Below are 23,317 nucleotides of genomic sequence, written 5' to 3'. Positions count from 1 at the left end.
ACCGGAACTGAAATTAGATAATTGAACAGTGTAAGGGCCAAGCGGCAACCTGCTCGCTCTGATGTGAATGTGAGGACTTGAAAGAGGGGTTTAAAAACAGTACCTGCGACGCGGATTCAATCCGTTCTGCAGTGTTATCACCGGGAAAAGGACTTCAACTTAAGTTTCTCATTTCCAGGGAGCTGGCCATTCTAGGGGACAAAGTGAGTGATATAAGTACCAATTGGCCAGCGTTGTGTGCTAAAATACCAAGAAGGCCTGCCAGCGTTCTTACCTGTCTCTAGTACAGAGTGTGCTTCTCGTGGCGTCTCAACCGGCGTCTCAACCGGAGGAAATGCGGGCGCATGCGCTCTGGATAAAAAGCACCGGGTAACCGTACACGTAGTGACGGTGCGTCGGTAAGAGTCAGAGTGGAAAGACTCACCGAAGCGTTAAGCTTGTAGTTCCAACAAGGCCTGTGGTGTCTATCCGAGGTCCAGAAAGCGCCGTATGTTTAGACTATGGTCTACAGTACCAAGAGTAAATAGTGACTTAAAATTAAGGGCAGAACTCATGGTTCGATAAAAGCAACAATTCTTAGTTCTGTCATACAGTGCTGAATTATGACAAACATGTTAAATTATGACAATCAAGAGTCCATTAAAATGAATGTACAGTTCATGAGGGAACATCATTTCTTAAAAAACAATGAATGATTAACACCAAAGACTAAAGACAACAAGTAATAGAACAACAGTTCCAACGTATATACAATTAACCATACATACAATTGCATACAATTGGACATCCATAGGCTGTCAATGTAGAGGCCAAAATATTACAGTATTGACCAGCTGTAATCCGTGGCACTCTACCGAGGGAACGGGCCACATTTACAGTATTGATCAGTTATAACCATGAGCAATATGCCAATTATGAGAGATGGTTACCACCAATATGCTAACCGGTACTCATGATGGAAATCTGTCTATTTATCTCCTCCAACTCGTTCCATCCTCTGTGGATAGTGTCCAAGGAATCTATCCATCTGCATTCCCTTCTGTTAAGTGTAATACTGAGGTCACCTCCCCTGGGGTTTGGCTGGATCTTTTCTAGAACCCACCATTTTAAGCTGTCAGCCGCATGATCAAATTTCGTAAAATGGTCAACCAAGGGTGCTCCCACTGTTTTGCAGCGTATACGGCTGCAGTGCTGGAGGATGCGACACTTAACTTTTTGGGTCGTCTGACCCACATACATAAAGTCACATGGCCAAACAATTGCGTATATGACGTCTGACGAGTTGCAGTTACTGAAACCCTTCAGCGTGTGTACCTTTTCGTGGTGTGTGAATGTGTTAATTTCTTTGGTCAAAGGGCAGGCTTTGCAGGATCCACACTTATGGTGTCCCGTGACTGACGGAACACCCCATAAGGTGGTCTGACCAATATTGGGTGGCATAGGTAGTAGAGATTTAACCAAGTGATCTCGTATGTTTTTCCCTTTCTTGAATGCATGTAAGGGGATAGGTATGTTACCCAATTCGTCGGACACTAGGTGCCAGTGTTTGTTAACTATCTTTTTGATCTCATTGCTCTTTGTACAGAATGTTGTGACACACACTAAGCGATCTTCCTTGGGGGTCTCCTTAGACTTAGGGGTCAACAGAAATTCCCTATGGTTATGCCATGCCCTTTTGCGGGCTTTTTTGAGGAGCCTGATGGGGTAGCCGCGCTCTACTAGACGTGCTAGAAGTCCGGCAGACTCATCAAAATAGTCTTCCTTTTTTGAACAATTCCTACGTAGCCTCAGAAACTGCCCAAAGGGTAAGTTGTCTCTAAGGTTACGAGGATGGTGGCTCGTGTAGCGAAGTAGAGTGTTCCTTTCACTGCTTTTCCTGTAAAGATTCGTGTAGAGTTTGCCCTGCTCAGATATTATTAGGATGTCCAGGAAATTGATCTTTTCTCTACTATATTCCATAGTGAATTGTATGTCGGTCGAGCAAGAATTGAGCCAATGATGGAATTTTTCAAGGTCTTCCACATCACCACGCCAAATGATGAGCACGTCATCAATATAACGTCGCCAGAGTTCTATCTGTGCCCTATATGGGTTAAGTTCGCTAAGGACATACAACTGTTCATAAAAACTCATATAGATAATGGCCAGATTCGGTGCAAAGCTTGCCCCCATTGCTACGCCCTTGGTTTGGTTGAAGAACTGTCCCTGAAAATTAAAATAGTTCCTGGTCATTGCGATCTCAAGGAGTTTGATAATGAATTCTGTGGGAACTAGGTGTGGTGCCGGTCTTGTGTCAAGGGCCTGTTCCATACAACTCAAAGCCTGGAGTTGGGGAATGTTGGTGTATAGGGCAGATATGTCCATGGTCGCAAGTATTTGGGCATTGGGGTCGAAGGTGTAATCATCCACTAATTTAATGGTTTGCATCGAATCCCTTAAATATGTGGTAGTGTTCTCAGCTAGGGGTTTCAAGAAAACATCGATATATTTACATAGAGGCTCTAGAATAGAGCCACAACCGGAGACGATTGGTCTACCCGGAGGGTCTTTCATGCGCTTATGTATTTTGGGGAGGGTGTAGATAGTGGGTATTCTGGGATGTTTATTGTTTAAATAATCATATTCCAGTTTACTCAAAAAAACCCCCTCCAATGCTTCTTTGGTAACTTTACTTATCAATTTACCTATGTCCTGCGTAGGGTCTTTTTTGAGTCTAGAGTAGTTGCCTTCCACAATTAATTGCGACTGGATCTCCCTCTTATAATCCTCTGTGTTCTGCAGGACAATGGCACCCCCCTTATCAGCGGGTTTGATTACAATGTTAGAACAACAAAAGAGCCCGTGGGTCTAAGGAGATCTACCTAGCGATAAAACCTAGAAAACAGTTTGCATACCCCAGTAGAGGATCCTATCTACAAGAACCAAGTCCCATCACCCACCGAGGTGGCATGCTTCATCATCTGGGACCTCCCGTTAGCCACACCTGGTGTGGTTAAAGAGCTGCTACTCCTTTAATTACTTAAAAAAGGAGGAGCTCAGGGATGTTTTTGACTATCCAACAGGGGGGGAAAACACTACCCAAATGAAAGAAAGCTGCCTATGGTGTGGTGAAATAAAGTGCAGTGTGTGAAAATTGTGAGTTAAAATTGACGGATCATGGAGCATAGAAGCACCATAAGATGCCATAGACAGGCGACACGTCTAACAAAACATTTTCTGGACCTGAAACACAGTTCTGATGACATTAGGTGGACGGTTTTGGAACGGTTTTGGAACAACCCTTGATCCCCTCCCATGTCTCAGATGTTTCTAAATTCCTGTTCAGAATTGAACAGCGCTGGGTCTTTAAATTGCAGAGTGATCAATCAGGGCTCAACGAAGCGATCCCGTGGTCCTCACTGTGACGATAATGAAGGGTGATTTGCCCTTTGCATGAGTACTCTCGTCACCATGACAGACCCTGAGTTCTTTGGTTTGCATGTCCACCCTCATATATACTGTTCCCAGGTCCGCTAGGTTCCTATGGTCTGTTGTCACCATCATAAGGATCGTCATGGCGACATGAACCTATTCTTAAAATTCAATTTTCTTGGCTTTATCTGTTGTGCGGCGTGGCTTCATACTATAATGGTGTTGCTGGCGCTTTTGTCATAGATTAGTGATTTTAACATCTTGACAGAATGTACTTCGGCATGTCCATCCTTGTGTATACTGCTGCCACGCTGGATGGGCGAGTAATAGTTATGAATAGTATTCAGTATAATTGCTGCGGCCATAACAACCCTCCCTTATGAATTACACACACTCGGTTGGTCGCTGCATAGATGAGTCGGGTTCCACTCAATTTTTAACTAAGCTATTTTTTGTGGGCACTTTGAGTCGGAAATTATTATTTTTTAATTATTTGGTGCGTCGTGGTAACAATTTGAACGTTTTTGCAAGACTATCTTAGCAGTGACGCGTACCTTTACACTGTGCGTGTATTCAGTAGTTTCAACGATACACTTGTAGCGGGCCGGGGCGCCAAGGCGACTACATTACCCAACATGCCCTGACATCCGTCAATAGACGCATACCCCCGCTCCCCCCATGTGGATCAACCCTCATCACATGGGTAGACGGCCGGACCTAGCGATTGGTTCATTTATCGATTTCCGTCTTCATGCCCCTCCTAACATGTCCACTCCCAGATCACGTGCTGGGGGCAAGGCTGTCATTGGCGAATGCGTTTCTGCGTAACCTTAAGGGCGGCATCTACAGAGTTCCGGCTACCACTCGGCACATCCAGGAAGGAGGCCCGGGGTAGCGACGGACAGGTAGGCGAAGTTCCCTGCATTTTGCATTAGCGTAGCCTCTTTATTACACGGGCTGTTTAGTTTATGATATCTACTGCGTTTTTTAAGTGAACGTTAAGCCTGCAGCCGCTTGACTGTACTAGCTCGGCTCTATGATGTCAGCAGCTCTGCTTTACCCTTGAGCTTTACTCGAGAAGAGCTGAGGTCCTTCCAACCATTTTCTTTGGATCTTAGCAGTGAGAGTCGATAAAGGCAGACTCTAGATACGTTTTGCTTCTGTGGCATTTTATTAACAGCCCCGTAGTCAACTCCAGACGGGCGTGAATGCACATATGAACCCCTTTTGCGTGACCAGCTGTACCAATTTAGTTTCTTAAAATGGCCTCAGTGTAAAATTCCCTGTGAGGGGTTCTCAGTTGTTCTGAAATATAGTCAAGACACCCTGTATTACAATGTTTGAGTCTTAAAGCTAACCGCAGCTAGTGTTTACATCAGTGAGCAGATTACATTGTGTTGTATCTGTTCTTCTTGTTGTTTTTAGAGCGTTGCCTCACGCCCTGAGTTGTGACCAGGAGTGTGGGACGTTCCCCGATCTCTTGACGGGTAAGGAGGCATCTCTTGATCCTTTCTTGACAAACGTTCATTTATTTAACGTGTGTTGTAGATCTACCATTATGTCTTGTTGATCCAGTTTGCAATAATTTGTGTGTTTACCTTAGGTGAATTTTGAACAGTGATCATTCTGTTTTCTAACAGGTGACCCGAATACCCCCAGATGGTGCCGTAGATCAATGACAAGCAGGTACCACTGTTGGTTGTATCGTTCCCCCTCTTCATCCCTTTGCACATTTTATCACTTTGCAGTAGTGTATTACTTTGGTCCTGAAGAAAGCCACGGTCATCTCTCAGAGACGCCAGTTGGCTGAAACATGTAGACCTACACTCAGAGTACGTGTTCCTTATTGTTTGGTGTACACGTCTTACTCTATTATTTCTGCGTCTTTTTACTGTTGATATCACTGGATATTTAATAAAACAGTTGTCCCGTGATAATCAATTTTAACTCACAATTTTCACACACTGCACTTTATTTCACCACACCATAGGCAGCTTTCTTTCATTTGGGTAGTGTTTTCCCCCCCTGTTGGATAGTCAAAAACATCCCTGAGCTCCTCCTTTTTTAAGTAATTAAAGGAGTAGCAGCTCTTTAACCACACCAGGTGTGGCTAACGGGAGGTCCCAGATGATGAAGCATGCCACCTCGGTGGGTGATGGGACTTGGTTCTTGTAGATAGGATCCTCTACTGGGGTATGCAAACTGTTTTCTAGGTTTTATCGCTAGGTAGATCTCCTTAGACCCACGGGCTCTTTTGTTGTTCTAGTTCTGATTTTTGGGGATTGGCCCGTGTTGGTCTTTAAACTCCCTTAGACCCTCCATCCATTGTGTATTTATCTTGATTACAATGTTGCCATTTGTCCTCAAAGATTCTAGGGCATCACGTTCCTCTTTGGTTATGTTATACTTAACATATTGTCTTTTGGAAAGGGCAGTAATCACATCCCTCATCACCACTTGCTCATAAGCCAATATTTTATGTGGTACAGTGTGTGTTGGGGGATTAAACCTGGATGGTGGTCGCAGTCCACTGCCTGAGAAGACAGGTTTGTATGGAGTCTTGAGGAAGAACTGTTTGAGGCGGATTTTCCTGAAGAAGTGATGTAGTTCTAGTTTTAAGTTGAAGTCATTGGGCATACATGTAGGGACAAAGGAGAGACCTTTAGAGAGAATTTCATGTTCTTTAGGAGTAAGTGCATGGTCTGATAGATTAACTATGGGGTTGTCTGACTGATGAATCGCCATCTGTAGTGCTGGCGGCGTGTTTGGATTTCCCCGTGTGACTCCTGAAAGTGTGTCTGTTTCTTGGATTGGCCTCTCCCTTGATTCCACATTTGTCCTCTGGACCCCCTGGGTCTCCCCCAGGGGCGGCCACGTCCTCGTTGACCCCACCATGGTTCCTCTGCTAAAAAAGGTTGCTGATTGGGGTAGTTGGATCCCGAAGTAGAGGGTGCTGCACTAGGGCCCGGATGTTCTAAATCACTATCTGAGCTACTCCCTAGTGATGAACCCGAGAATGTGGTATACCTTCTGAAACCGCTTCTCCCTCTGCTAGCAAAGGTACCCTGTTGTTCCCTTACGTAGTAGCCTTCCTGGAGGTAGGGGTAGGTTACTTTCTTATCATAAAACTTGATGTCCTTCGCTACCTTGTCAAGCTTTGTTGCCTGTGTGTAGACGTCAAATTCCTGTATGGTCTTTTCTAACCTATCTAGGGCTTCCTTGGCATTAAGTAGTGATCTATCCTCGATTATTTCCTTTTTCAAATCAAGGATCTCCTTAGTCAACCGGCCCACTTCCTCTACAGCGGTCTCAACCCCTAGGACCATCCAATGTCTGGAACAATTGTTTGAAACAAAGCTGAAATTCTCCTTGAATTTAGGGTTGTCAAGGAAAATGGCAGGTTCGTTTCGTACTTGTAACCCTACAGGTATTACGTTGGAGTGAAGATACTTGGCTAAAGTGTGTCCGTGTAAGCGTGCTCTAATGAGTTTCTTCTCTAGACGTTCCAACTTCGATACCTTCTCATTCAGGGTTAAGTCTACGCTAGTTGTTGTGTTCCCCAAGAGTGTACTAACTCCTTGTTGTTGTAGGAGTTTATCAATATAATCTTCACTGTAAGACAAGGTCTCAGACATAGTCTAACCTAATTCTCTACAATTACAAACAATCTTAACACCAGTGAACTTGAATTTGTCTTCGTACAGGTAACCCTTTTCAGAGCACTATGCTGGGTCTCTCTTGAGCTTTTCTGAGGGAGTTCCCAGGTTTTCTGAAACAGTAACCTATATATCTGTGTGCCACCCTCTCTTACTCAATTTGGACCCTACAGGTTGGGAGGTGGACCCTGAGAAACTAGTGCCCTGCTGAATCAATAGGATTCCATATTAGTTAGCTTTGAGGTAAAAGAGTTATTCCCCTTTTTGGATTGTGACAGATGCCAGTGATGCAGGTGTGGAAGAAAGCAAAGCATCAATGTACTGTGTGAAAGGAGGTTGAGAGTAGCCACAGAAATGTGTGAAACTTATCATAGAACACGGGGGTGTGGTTTGCCGAGCTGCGGAATGGCGGCTTTCTGAGCTCGCTCCGCCGGCCGGGATGTGATTCTGCATTTATCCGCTCTTTTACCGGGGCAATACATAAAACGTTGAAGCGGCCGAGAGCGGAACACCCGGTGCTTGCGAAGCTTTGATCTCCTGGTGGATGCCTGGCGGCGCGTTAGGCAACGGAGGCGTGCGCTCGGCAGCGCGGTAGCGGACGGATGCTCTGGAGCCCTGGGGCGGATAGACGAGGTGCTGGAGTCCAAGGCTTCACGTTGGGCCTAAGTGCCGATCTGCACACGTGGTCCGAGGACGGCGCCCCTGCAATATTTCATTGCACCCTGCTGGAGTTAACGAGTGGGACGATCCAGTCACAGTGAGTAACGCGTGCCCACACCCGAGGCAGCGCCTGGACTGGCATAGTAAAGTGGGGGCCGCCTTACATCAACTGTGGGGGTGCTGAGGGCGCTGTTGCCACGGTTGGCCGAGTGCTGAGGCTTCACTGCGCGCCGGAGGTGCCCTGCAGGTACAGAAGTGGCGATTTGTGCGGCGGAAGGCGGGCTAGAGACATTACACTAGGTGGGGCGCCTTGGGAAGGTTGAACATTCTACCCCTCCCCCACTGATTACTGCGACGCTTTTGCAGTTTGTGGACCCTCGTGAACTGGGGGGGTGTGGCGGGGCCCCTGCACTGGTGCTGCCCACGACGTCTGCTGCGATATTCTGACACCAATCCTGCTGCGCCAGCGGCTTGGCCTAGCTGCGGACTGCTTGGGTGTACAGAGGATTGTTGCCCGGCCTCAGGACCTCACCATGGGCAAAACCGACAATAAGCAGCGGAAAATATCCTTCAAGCAGCGACACACGGGCAGGCATGCTGAACCTGATGGAGACGGGGCTGTTGGTGGGCAGACAGAGAGGCCCCCAGAGGCCCCTGAAGAAGATCTGCGCGTGATTATGTTGGAGGTGCGTTCAAGTCTCCGCAATATCGACACTAAGCTGGACAACCTGACTGCCCAGATGGACGCTGTTAAATCTCAGGTCGGTGCTCATGATAAACGCCTGGATGTCTTAGAGAATAGGCATTCTGATTTGCACGACTTCCAAGTTGAATCTAAGGACCAGGTGTCGCAGATGGATAAGAACCTACAGGGGATCAGGGTCAAGAACGAGGATTTGGAGGCCAGATCGCGCCACAACAACGTACGAATCACGGGAGTGCCGGAGATGACGTCTATCAGCAAGATGGAGGTCTATGTGGCTGACTTATTGCGTGATCTATTCGCTGCGCACCTCTCCCCGCTTTTCGCGGTAGAGAGGGCCCATCGTGCCCTGGGGCCTCGGCCTCCTGTGGGGGCTACGCCACGCCCTATATGGCTAGGCTATTGAATTATCAAGACAGAGAGGTGGTGTTGCGGCAGGCCCGCCTGATGGGTAAGATTACGCACCAGGGCAATCAGCTAGCCTTCTATCCGGACTACACCCCTGCAGTTCAGGCGGCAAGGAGAGAGTTTATGTCGGTGAAGCGTATACTCCTACAGTCCCATGTTCAATACTCCTTGTTGTATCCTGCGAAATTAAAGGTCTCCTATGACGGAACATCACATTTTTTCACAGATGCGAAATCAGCATTAAAGTTTGCGAAACACATAGGTGGCAAGGCGGGGAAGGGGAGCCCCAGGGTTGCTGAGGTGTCTGGTGATCAGCTAACTGACAATGACTAATATACGACACAATCTGAGCTTTGATATCACTGTTTTACTGGCTCTTAAATTGAATGATGCAAGGAGTGGGTGTGTCATGGACTTACTGCTTGCTACAATGACTATATAACGCTTGCTGTTCCTTTTGTTTTATTATTTCTATATTTTTCTTTTTTTTTCTCTTTCTTCCTTTATTGCTTCGGTGCCACACTGGGAATGTTCCATGTTCTGAAAATACTCTGTGCCTGCGTTGGTTTTGTGGGTTCCGGTTCTCCGCCACCTGGTTCTGTATTCCGCTAGATCGCAGGGAGTTCCTTGCACGGGTTTGCTGCTCTATTAGGTTGCAAATTATTGTCTTTTCCTTTTTATAATTGCCTTGGGCAGTTTCCTGGCCACCCCTATTTGATTCGGGGAAGTTTGCCGGCTTAGCACATACCCATGGGAGATTTCCTGTATGATTGGAATATGGGGGTCGCTTCAACCTGGTTGGGGGGTTGAGGTGGGAGGGATGGGTGGGAGCGGGTGCGGTTATGTTTGGTTGCAAGTTGAAGAGTTATGTTGCATGAGGAGAGCTAACTTTACTGATATTGAAAGGCGAGTTGTTATGGGGAAGTGCATTTCCGGGGGTGGACTTTCTGCACGATGCATGCTACTGTGATAAATTGTTTAACCTGGAACATACGAGGCCTCAATGATGGCAGAAAAACACGTATGGTGCATGCGTATTTAACCAGGCATAAGGTTGATCTTTGTATGCTACAGGAGACACACCTTTGCACTCAATCCTCGGCGAGGCTCCGGTCTCAGCGGTGGGGTCCCACTTACTCCTCTGTATACTCCAACTACTCTAGAGGAGTGGCGGTATTAATTTGGAGGGGAGTTGACTGGAGAGAATGTGAAGTGTATAATGACCCTGATGGTAGATATGTCTTGCTGCTGGGCTACCTAGGGGGCACACCGCTGTCGCTCGTAGCGCTCTATGGCCCGAATGTGGTCTCCCCGGGGTTCTTCCAAGAGATATGGGCCAAGGTGAAATCTACTGGCTGCGCTACTACACTCTGGGGGGGGAGATTTCAATGCTGTTTTACAGGACACACTGGATAGGCAGGGGAGTACTAGGGCTCATCACCCAGGGGCAAGCACAATGCTGAACACTATGCTTGAGGAGGAGGGGATAGTCGACATCTGGCGCTTGCACAATCCGCTGGTCAGGGAGGGCACATGTTTCTCTGAATCCCGTGGTGCTTAGTCCAGATTGGATTATTGGTTGTTATCTAAAGACATGGTTGACTGGGTTGTAGAGGTGAGGTATTTGGCCCGTACCCTTTCGGATCATGCTCCATGTCATTTGACTCTGTCTCTACCACATACAAAGCGCGGGGCTTTTACATTGCATCTGCCGCCACACGCGTTGCTCGACGACGCTTTCAAAGAAGAAATTTGCGCTGATATTGTGGAATATTTCGAACTAAATGAAGGCTCAGTTGCTTCGGAGGCTTCCCTCTGGGACGCCTTTAAGGTGGTGATCAGAGGCAAGTGCATGTCCAGACAGATTGGCGTCCTTAAGGCAATTAGAACTACCTTGGAGAACATTGAAATAACAATCAAGGATTTGGAAGATCGTATTACCGGGAGGAAGGGCCCGAGTTGTGCGCTGATCTGAAGGCGAAACTGTTGGAATATGAGGAGGAAGCACACAGAGAGATTAAATTCCTAGGGAAATATGCAGTGGCGCGGAGGTATGGGGAAGGGGACAGACCTGGGTGCACTTTAGCGGGATTGCTGAAAGCGCCGCGTAACAAGACATTCATATCCGAGCTACATACTCCCAATGGCACCATAGTCCGGGGTTCCCCCGCTATCCTCGATGTCTTCTCGTCCTTTTATGCTGACCTATATTCATCCACACAAAGGGAATGTCCGGTAGATCTGGGTGACTTCTTAGACTCTATAGCGCTAGTCTGGTTCAACGATAGGCACAGAGAATATATGCATTTGCCCATCGCGATAGAAGATGTCCGGCAGGTAATCTCGTCCATGCCATCAAATAAGGCACCTGGGCCTGATGGTTTAACTACGGCCTTCTATAAGGCATACGCTGAAGAGCTGGCGCCTCGGTTGCTGGCAGTTTATGCTGAGGCGTTTGAGTCTGGGGTACTGCCGGCATCGATGCTCGAGGTAATTATTATCACACTGTTGAAGCCAGGCAAATCTGAGTACGAGTTGGATTCGTACAGACCCCTCTCCCTTATTAATGTAGATGCCAAAATCCTGGCCAAATTAATAGCTAATAAATTGCAGCCCCTACTTCCCATGATTGCGCTACCAGATCAATCTGGTTTTATACCGGGTAGATCCACTTCCCACAACCTCCGTACGCTGTTCTCTGTAATACACCACCTTCACCCTGACACTCGGGCGATAGCCGTGTTCCTTGATGCTACCAAGGCCTTCGATTCCTTGGAATGGCCATTCCTTTTCAAGATCCTTGAACGGATGGGCATCGGGCCCATGTTGATACGTTGGATAAAATTGCTTTATAATGGCCCTTCGGCTAGAGTGTGCGTCAATAATCTCATCTCGACCCCATTTAATAGTAAGCGCGGCACTAGACAAGGTTGTCCGCTTTCTCCACTGCTATTCGCAATAGCTATGGAGCCCCTCGCTGCTAGTATACGTCAGCACCACACAGATAAAGGGATAGGGTTTGCGGCCCGTAGCTTGCTAATATCGCTATATGCAGACGATGTGACTTTATATATCACTAACCCATCGCAAAACCTAGATCTGGTGATCCGAGAGTTTATCAGATTCGGTGGCCTTTCGAGCATCTCTATCAACTGGGGCAAATCGATGTTATTCCCACTTACGGACAACAACACAACGCAGGTTGCTTCTGAGTTCCCAATTAAGTGGGATGGGGCGGACGTTAAATATTTAGGGGTTAGGATCAGCAGAGACATACAGGCTTTATGGACTTTGAATTATGGTACGGCTGTGGACTGGCTAGAGGACAAAATGGCGTTGTGGCGCAGACTTCCGTTGTCCCTGGCGGGTAGAATTGCACTGGCCAAAATGATTGTCTTACCCAAATTTCTATATTTGTTTGTTAACCTACCGCTGGTGCTTACGCAGGCCTTTTTTAAAGCCATGCGGTCCTTGTTGATTTCATTGGCCTGGGCGGGGGGACCGGCTAGGTTGTCCTGGGAGCAGCTGACATTGCCCACCAAACAGGGTGGTTTGGGTGCACCTGATGTACAGCTATATGCTCTTTGCGCGCAGGCGCAATATTTCCATTACTGGGTTCACCCGAAACCCTTTCAACCGCATGTTGCCATTGAGCAGGCGATTGCCAAGCCCTTACCATTGACAGTGGCAGTTTTCCAACCTTACAGGCGATCCCTTGAGGAGGTCAATACCGTTGAGACATTGCGCTGGGCTTGGGAAGGATTACGGAAGAGGGCAGGACTGCCTCTGCTATATGCAACTTCTGCTGCGCTTGCGCACAATCCTCTTATACCCAGCATAAAAGATGAAATCAGGGGCAAGGCGGCACGGACCCTGGAGATCCGCACCTTTGCTGATCTATATCCAGATGGGCAGTTCAGAGCGCCCCCTGATGGGGGAGATGGCACTGAGGTACCATTTGGGGTCACATTTCTATACCATAAACTCCGGTTGGCCTGTCGGGCTCTCCATGCTGATTTTCCGGCCCAACCTCCAGTCTTGCGGGCTCTGGAGAATATATTGGCCACTCCGTCACCCCGGAGGCTTATAACTCGACTATACTCCTGTATGCAGACTGATGCCCCGATCACGGCTGTGGGTGCCCGGTTCAGATGGGATGCAGAACTGATCCCCCCTTTGACTGACGAACAGTGGAAATATTGTTGTGCCCAAATGGCGGAACTGTCGCCAAACTACAGGCTGCGCTTGATACACTTTAAATTTCTACATCGATATTACAGGACGCCTCTAAGCTTACACAGAATGGGCCTCAGATCTGATGATCACTGCTGGCGGTGTGGGGCACAGGCAGCTTCCTTTTTACACATGACGTGGGAATGCCCGGTTATAGAGGGTTTCTGGTCACAGGTCTTCACGGCTATTGACCAGATTTTGGACATAAGGATTAGTCCCTCCCCATTGGTGGGAATCCTGGGATACGTGGCTCCCACGCCAGTACCGAAGCGCAAATTACATGCACTCTTACTTCTGTTTGCTAAAAGGCAGGTTGCGATCATGTGGGGTCGTGGGAGTGCTCCCAGGCTGCAATCCTGGATCCGGGATGTAACCTATGGTCAGACACAGTTGGCGACCTTTTGGGAATTGATGCCCTCAGCGTCCAGACCCAGGGACATATGGTCACCCTTCCTTGATTGGTTACGAGCACGAAATGGAGATGTAACACCTAGCGCCGCAGGCGGAGCTTTTGTGGGTGATGATGGTATCTTGGGCTAATTATTGTTTGGGTTAGGGTAATTTGTGGGCCCTAGCCTACATGTTATGTAGCAGATGTACCGTACCTGCCTGATTTCCTATTGTCCGCAGTATATGAGTGTCTTTTTTTTTTTTTTGCTCTGGGGGAAGCAGAGTGCTTGCCAGATGATATGACATTGCTTTAATTTGTCCACACCCCGGTATGTAAAGGTCTGGAATTAATGCCTTGCTGATGTCATGCACAAAGAATGTTTTGATGCGAATGTATTGGTTCAACTCATGCAACTGTACGTTTGTTTAATTTTACAAAGGATCAATAAAAATAAAAAATAAAAATAAATAAAAAAAACTTATCATAGAACACATATAGAGAGGCACTGAACATTAAAACAAAATGAGCTTTTATAAATACTTAGTGGAGACACAAAACATTATTCACTAAAGTTAAGCTACTTTCATTGAATTTATTTATCAAATATAGGTATGCTGGACACTACCTAAGGCACTATCAATGCACTACAAATTAACTTTATTTTTTAGGAGGACTCTGTAGTTAGTAACCAATTGAGGCTGAATTGTTCTCATGAACTACCAGAATGTGATTCATCATAAGACATAAGCCCACACTAGCCTTAGGGTGAGCTTACACATAAATTATTAAAATAAATATTCAAGTCAAGCAGAGGCTTTGACCTTTGTGTTCCAAACCTTGCCTGTTTAAATGTTTAAATAAATAATAGAATGCTTCACACTCACTCAAAGCATGGATAGTGTTGTAGTAATAAAGAACATGTCAATGTTACATAATGCAAGGATGTCTTTTCTGAAGTACTGAGGTCTGTTTTCAAAATAAGCTATATGGGAGCACTATAAACTAAAGTATGATATGGATATACTCAAGAATTTGAGTTACAACTGACCTTATTAGTATGGAACGAATATGGGCTACATTGGGGCTGGGCACGGCCGAAAGAAGCATTGCACTTCTCTGGGGGACATAACAGGTGCAACAACTATTGGATTGGAAGAGGGATATGGACTGGTGCATGCTAGCGGAGAAAGTGGTGTATGAGAGCCAGGGATGCCCCCAAATTCTATCTGGGACTCTTTTGGTACAGGCCCTGGGGAAAGATCTATGGGCCTGATTACGATCTTGGCAGATGGGATACTTTGTCACAAACGTGATGAATATCCAGTCTGCCATATTACAAGTTCCCTTATATCCTAAGGAACTTGTAATACTGCACATGGGATATCTGTCACATTTGTGATGTAGAATCCCATCCTCCAAGATTGTAGATTTGAGATTTTATTTTGGGTGGTCGGTCTTTTAAAAACAAAAACCATTACACCAAATAACATTTTAAAATAGTACTACTACATATAAGCACATAAAATCATTGGCGGAATTTTACAAAGTTAATCTATAAGGTACTTTTGAGCGTCAAATTTAAAATTTCATTTAAAACGAAGGTTGAAGAAGTTCATGTCTTTCTAACATCCTTGTTATTAAACGGCATATATTTCTTCGAGATTTTCTGGTTGTCCGATAGTTTTTTAAAAATCGTTTTCGCTCTCCACGGAGTTTCAACCGATTTCCTTTAAATACACATTTACAAGTTTCACCCCGCTGCATACTAGGGGGATTGAGGTCCCACCGAGCCAGGTGATTACGGCTTCTCTACATGATCGTATATTCAAACTATTCAGTAGTGTTTGTAATAGTGACTTCCGTTCCTTTAATAACTTTGGGCATGCACAAAAAATGTGTTGAATAGATTCATCTTTGTATCCGCATAGTCTGCAATCACGATTTTCCCTTTTATCCTTCCATGCTGGGATTAAGTCTTTTGTTTCCCACATGCCCAGACGCAGCCTCATAAATTGATGTTTTAGGGTAAGTGAGAAATAGGCTGATAAATATTCCTGAGGCTTCCTTTTCCCATATGAACTGATAACCGTCCAGGCATGCCGTCTTTGCAGTAAGGTATTCTCATCCGTTGAGTGAGACAAGGATTTTATTGTGATGTTGATTAGTTTGTTGAACGCCTTTTTTCCTATGCAAGATTGTAATCAGGCCCTATGTCTGAAAACTTGAGATTGAATTCAATCACTGTCCATGCAGCGGGTAAGGGAAGAGAGAAGGTTATTATTGATGTATGCTGAGATGGTAATATCGTTTTCAAACATGTCAATGCAAAACCAGATATGTCACTCTCCTGTGGCTAGTAATGGGAGTGAAACCAGCAATGCTATTTACCAGTGATTCTTAACCTGGGGTCCACAACACAGTTCTCAGGGTCCACATAAATATTAGCAGATTAATAAAGCATATGTACATAAAAAAGCAAAATTGAAAATGTTAATGTGTTCTGTAAACAAAAAGGAATTTGAAATTGAAGGCAAAATATTTAGTTGGCATTCTTAGCTTGTTTCATATGAAGATCAGCAAGCACAGCAAATGGAATCTTCTACGGATGATTGGTGGTCTTATTTAAAGCACTGTATCCATGCATTAGAAGCAAAAAAGATCAAGTGAAATAATAGAGTGTAGCATATCGCTTCAGGTTTTAAAAATAAAACTACTTTTGATAAGGTCCACCCTTCCAATTAAAATTAATATTTAGATTTTTTTTGTTTGTCATTTAATAAACTATTTTAAAATGTTGGCATTTATTTTATGTATGCTTACATCTGTAGTTTTGGCTATTGTTTGAGGTTTAAATCGTAGAAATTGTTTAGGCCGTGGTCCTTAGCTTCCAGTAGTGATTCGTTGAGGTCCCACAGAAGTCAGAAGATTAATAACTGCTGTAATAACACATCTATACCCCGGAGGCCTCGGCCACCGTGGCGGACAATGAGCTCTTCCTCAGGGACATCGCAATGCCTCGGCTGGCCGCTTCGGGGGCTGAGGCCCTGGAGGCTGATCTGACGGCGGAGGAGATCACGCTGGCGATTTTGGCCCTCCGCAGTGGTAAGGCAATGGGGCCCAACGGAATCCCAATCGAATACTACAAGCAAAATTCCGCTCTTGTGGTCCCTCACCTATTAGCCATGTATGAGGACGGTCTATCGACGGGGATGCTCCCCCGTGATCAGAGGATGGCTACAATAGTGGTGATCCCTAAACCCAACAAGCCGTCCCACGAGTGCTCCTCTTATCGCCCGATCTCGCTGCTCAATGCCGAGGCGAAGATCCTGGCCAAGGTGATAGCAACGCGGCTGCAGCCCTACCTTTCGACCCTAATACACCCGGACCAGTCCGGATTTATGCCCCACCGGAACACCGCTTTGAATCTGCGGCGTCTCCATGGCATCATTGCCGGCCGCTCCTCGATCGAGGAAGATGCGGCCATACTGTCGTTGGATGCGCGGATGGCGTTTGACAGAGTGGAGTGGCCTTTCCTCTTTGCCGTCCTCCGCCATATGGGGCTCGGCCCCAGGATTTGCGCGTGGATCCAGCTGCTTTACACTAAGCCACTTGCACAGGTGGTGGTCAATGGCCGCGTCTCTGACGCCTTTCCGCTGGGTCGAGGGACTAGGCAGGGTTGCCCCCTCTCCCCGCTCCTATTTGCTATGGCTCTCGAGCCATTGGCGGCGTGGGTGCGACAGGATCCGATGATCCGTGGCCTTAGGTGGACGTTGGAATGGGAGGATCGCATATCCCTCTATGCGGACGATGTGCTCCTCTATCTCGCCTCGCCGGCGCGCTCTATCGCCTGTCTCCTCAACATATGTGAATCATATGGTAGTAGGTCTGGATACGATATAAACTGGGAGAAATCCATCTTATATATGCTCCGAGGCTCCCCACCGCGGCTTCCGTCAGGCTGTAACATTCTACTAGCTAACGACGGGTTCAAATATCTTGGCATATACGTCACGGCCGACCGGGACAAATTTGTCGCGGAAAATCTAATGAGGCCCCTCCAACGGCTTCGCACCGACGTTAAACACTGGCGCACATTGCCGCTGACATTGCTTGGGCGGGCTTCGCTCTTTAAGATGCTCGCCCTCCCGAGATTCCTCTATGCGCTGCAAAATACCCCCTTCCCGATTGCACCCTCCTACTTCACGGCGATCAACGCTGAGATCACTCGTCTCCTCTGGGAGGACAAGTCGCCTCGCATTGCCCTCCATAAGCTTACCAGTGGCTGGTATGATGGAGGTATAGCCCTCCCCGACATGAAGACCTATTACTGGGCGTCGCACCTCATGGTTATTAACCAGTGGCTCCATGTGCCGGGGGATGACCCCGCATACCGTATGGACCGTCAACTACTTGGCCCCGGAGGGGTTATGGGAGCCCTTTACAACCCAAAAAGGGGTCGCGTTCCGGCGGGGCCCGCAGCCCATACCCTCCGGATATGGCACGCGGCGCAACGGGCGATGGGATGGGCTGGAAAGATTACCCAGGCAACGCCGCTTTGGGACACCAGGCAGCTCGGGGTACTTCGCACTACCAAGGGGTTCCACCAGTGGGATCTTATTGGTATCTCCAGGGTGGGAGACCTCTGGCGCAAGGGAGAGGTGATCACTTTTGCCCAACTGCAAGCGGACTACGACCTGGCGGACACCGAGCACTTCCGATATTTACAAGTTCAACACGCTCTTCAGGCGGCGATACCACGTGGGACTCGGCTCCCTGAGTCATCGCCCTTAGAGGACCGGCTCCTCATGGAGCATCTGCTCCAGAGGGCGACGTCCCTAACGTACCGGAAGATACTAAATAACCGCCCCGACCCTTTTTCCGCCCTCAAGGGGAAGTGGGAGGCAGAACTTGGAGAATTTGATGAGACGGACTGGAATTCCGCGCTCTCATCCCCCAGGGAGGTGGGCATATCTTCCAAGCTCAGACTGGTCCAACTCAAAATTTTGCACCGCACATACTACACCCGCACCCTCCTATTCAGACTCCACCGGGTGGAGTCCCCGCTGTGTCTCAGGAACTGTGGCCACGAGGGGACCTTCTTGCATACCCTCTGGGAGTGCCCTGTCGTGGCGACGTATTGGAAAGGGGTGTTGCGTATTCTCTCCCAGGTAACAAAAATTCCCACGCTGCCGGAACCTCGGCTGTGCCTCCTTAATGTCTGGGAACAGACGGACCACAAGAAGGTGACCCAGCTTTGGGTGACTTTGGGACTCATGCTCGCAAAGCGTAACATAGCCCAGAAATGGGGATCGGGGCTGGGGCCTACCCTGACGCAGTGGATCCGAGATATGGACCTTGTAATGGTGACCGAAAAAACTGTGTATGTCCATAGAGGGTGCCCCAAGAAGTGGTCCCAGGTCTGGGGTGGATGGAATGTATACCGGGGAAATATCTGTGAGCCCCCACCGGATGCAGCGGACTCGGATCTCAGTGACCAGGATTAATGGCTCCACTGCTGGAGATGGGCGGGGAAGGGAGCGATGGTGTGTTGTCATTGGGCTGTTTATTTCTCTCTGTGACACCGGTACTGTCATTGCTCCGGTACCTTGTAACCCCTGTATGCCATGCCTTGCACTATACGAGTGGTGTTTGTTTTTCTGTTTTGTTGATAAACCCAATAAAAATATTTCAAAAAAAAATAACTGCTGTAATATGGCATTTCCTGTTTATTTATTTTTGTTCAATTATATTATCACATTCCCTATGGTGCAAGGACCTAGACTGCTTACCCTTTACAGCAGGGCAAGAGTGGGCCACCATTCCCAGTTACCAAGGAGGCTATTAACATGGAAATCTTTGTTTTACTTAACTCAGAAGAAAGGTGAGATACATGCTATTCACATTTGGCACCTAGGTTGGTTGCTAGAGCAGGAATGGGAGGATATTGTGGGGACAATACTGTAAAAGACTGAAAAACAGAAGGAAACCAATACATTATTGAGTAAATGGTGGAATTAGTGAGTAAACAATTCAACAACATAGGCGATATTCAACAACAATCATAATGGTCCATTGTGCTAGTGGGCAACACGTTTCAAAACCAAAAGATAGCAACATTAGAGAGTTTGCCAAGTCCCTACGTTCCACCCTGACCATAATTCTAACGTTAACCAAAACCAAAAGTGACACTAGTGTAAGCTTACTACAGAGCAATGCTCTCCGTTCGACCCCATTACCAAGCATTAATGTTCGCTAAAGTATTTCGCCGAGCAACTAACCAAAACTTCACAGCTTTACAATATAGTCTGGTGGTTTGTCAAGTACAGAAAGGAAAGGAGGAAGAAAGAGTGGCAAACACAAGGAGATGATGGACGGAGCACTGAAACTTTTCAGACACTCACCCCCAGTCACAGATCTGGGTTGAATCCATCATCATTCTTTAGCTCACTTAGCTCACTTAGCCACCTCAGTTCAGAGTGGGTCAGGGGTGAGATTCAGAAAAAGAAGGTGGAAGAACTACCTAAAAGAAGCTAAGCACCATCAAGGAGAAAAATTATGTTGCTCTTTAATTATTTGTGAATCTGCAGTACCACGTAACTCCATAGTATCATTTTACGCATTTGTTGAAAAGTTATTTTCACTTAATGCTTTTTGATAAAGATGGATGGTAATGTTAGGCCTTCAGTTAAAGTGTATGGAATGGGTTACTAGAAGGTGCTTCTGAAAGCAAAAGAACATGTGGCATGGCCAACAGATGAATACATATATTACCTTCCTTATACATATATACCTTCCATGTACTTGTGTATCTTTATATTTATTACTTTGCTTCCAATTCAGCATATCCAATGCACTCCCCTATATCTCTCGCACTATATGCTCTACCTTCCCTCTGACTAATTTCAAACCTCATTCCACTACACTCTCCAATGCACTACCCTATTTCTCCCCCTATACCGCTCTCAATATATTCTGTACCTTCACTCTCCCATTCATCCCAAACCCCATACCACTATGATCTCCAAAATAACCTTTCCTAGACTCTTCCCTCCTCTACCCATCCTTGCATCATCCTTGCATCATCTCCCAATCAAGCCTTTCTGAAACCGTCCCTCAGACTTTTTCCCTCTCTACCTTCCCTTTACTCATCCCAAACCACCTACTACCGCTATCAACTCAAACAATATATATATTCTAGACCCTTCCTTCTTCTATCCCTCCACTATTACTTTTACAATTCATATAACAGACTAACATGTCTACAGCTCAAATCAATTTCATATTTTCCTACACCAATTCACCACTAATCCGTTTTTGGAGTCCACAGTAGCCTGCCACTCACAGAAAGATGCTACAACACCTCATCAGGGGAGCAAGTGCTATATAAATGCAAACCTTTTCCTCTTTTATCCCTCCGCCATCCTTCCCAATCCAAAGGACAGACTAACATATATAACCTCTCAAATTAATTTCATAACTCAGTATACTAATTCACCACTAATCCTTTTTGGGTTCCGGAGTAGCGTGCTACTCACCGAAAAAGCGCTTTGATGCCTCATCATGTGTAGTATGCGCTATTTAAATGCAATTACAATACAATACAATTGTATTGGGGGTTTTAGGCACATGATCTAATGCCTTTTAGGAGCTGGAGATTGAAGCAGATTTGTGAAAAGCAAGATTCAAACCTAAAACAAGCATTGGCATGGCCAATAGGTATCGCTTTTGGGACCTTATAAGGATTTAGTTATGCAGCACTATATTTTGGTGCAACAATATCAACTGTTGCATGGCTAAACACTTATAAGGTGCCAAAGGCGAGACCTATTGGCTATGCCAATACTTGTTTAAACTCTTCTAAGTGTTTAAAGAAGTAATTGTTCAACGTTTTTATTTCATTTCAGTTGTATACACACCTGTCTTAGTAAAGAAGGAAGTGTGTACAGCTGGGTGTTGTAAATGGCACTGTGTGTCGTCTTTCGGTTACTTCATAATGCTGACTTGGGCCCCAGGTGAGGCTGCACCTCTGAAGAGGGAGGTGAGGTGTTACCTGAGAAGAGAGCGCAGATTATACCTGAGGATAATGATGGGGATATGCCTGCGAGAGGCAGAGATGCCCAGGTGGGCAGGACAGTGAGTGCAATAAGAGAGATGAAGGCGACAATGACAGGAGCAAGAGGAAAGTTACCACCTACCGGACCAATACCGTCATTTGACAGTAGGTGCAACATAGATGAGGAACACCCTGCCACCGTCAGGACTATGGACTTAAATAATGATGGAGCAGGTAAAACAAAATTTTGTATACCTCCTCCAAATTGCATGAAATTAATTACGTAATCATTCTAAATTTAATTTGCAATAACCTGTTTGCAGTGAAAATTTACTAATCAACTTTTGCACCTTGATAAACACGAGATACACGTGGGACTAAAATGCTAATTGCATGGCAGAATAATTAATTAATTATGGTACGCAAACTAACCTTAGATTGTGGTGAAATAGAAAATTGCATGATTTATGTTGCTTTGTGATTGTTTGTGTTTTCAAAATTATCAAATGATGAGTATTATCACTTTAAATGTTGCAGTGCCTACGCAGGGCGCATGGCCTGCTTAGGAGGACCTTTAGCCGTCGCTCTGCTCTTTTTGGAAGCACATACTCATGCACACAAGCACGAGTATGTGCTTCCAAGCAGTGTGTTTTACTTTCACTGTGACAAGCACGCGTGTGCTTTAAAATAGCAGCATTAGTTATTCACTCCTACACGGCTATCATTTACTCTGTGTTTTGCTTTTACTGTGACAAGCACGCATGTGCTTCAAAATAGCAGCATTAGTTATTCACCCGGCACGGCTATCATTTACTTTGTGTTTTGCTTTTACTGTAACAGTTTTCTCATCACTTCTTCCCTCGTGCTAAATCTTGCTTTCTTTTTATCTATCATTCACTCTGTTTTGCTTTTACCTTTTCTCACTATGTCACAACGTCCACCACCACCACGTCCACCACCACTACCACGTCTACCACCACGTCCACCACCACCACCACTTCCACTACCACCACGTCCACCACCACATCCACCCCCACGTCCACCACCACCACCACGTCCACCACCACCACATCCACCACCACCACATCCACCACCACCATGCCACCACCACCACTACGTCCACCACCCCCACCACCACCATGTCCACCACCGCCACGCCCATCACAACCACGTCCACAACCACCACCACCACGTCTACCACCACCATCATGTCCACCACCACCACCATGTCCACCACCATGTCCACCACCACCATGTCCCCCACCACCACGTCCACCACCATCTCCACCACCACCACGTCAACCACCACCACCACATCCACCACCACCACATCCACCACCACATCCACCACCACCACATCCACCACCATGTCCACCACCATGTCCACCACCACGTCCACCACCACCACATCCACCACCACCACGTCCACCACCACCACGTCCACCACCACCACCATGTCCTCCACCATGTCCACCACCACCACCATGTCCACCACATCCACCACCACACATCCACCACCAACACGTCCACCACCACATCCACCACCACCACCATGTCCACCACGTCCACCACCACCATGTCCACCACCACCACGCCCACCACCACCATGTCCACCATCACCACCATGTCCACCAACACCACCACGTCCACCACCACAACATCCACCATCACCAGGTCCACCAGCACCACATCCACCATATCCACCACCATGTCCACATCCACCACCACCACATCCACCACCACCATGTCCACCACCACCATGTCCATCACCACGTCCACCACCATATCCACGTCCACCACCA

Source organism: Triturus cristatus, chromosome 4_2 (assembly GCF_964204655.1).
Source record: "Triturus cristatus chromosome 4_2, aTriCri1.1, whole genome shotgun sequence".
NCBI lineage: Eukaryota > Metazoa > Chordata > Amphibia > Caudata > Salamandridae > Triturus > Triturus cristatus.
The sequence above is the reverse complement of the archived record's forward strand: the minus strand, read 5'-3'. Positions refer to the sequence as shown.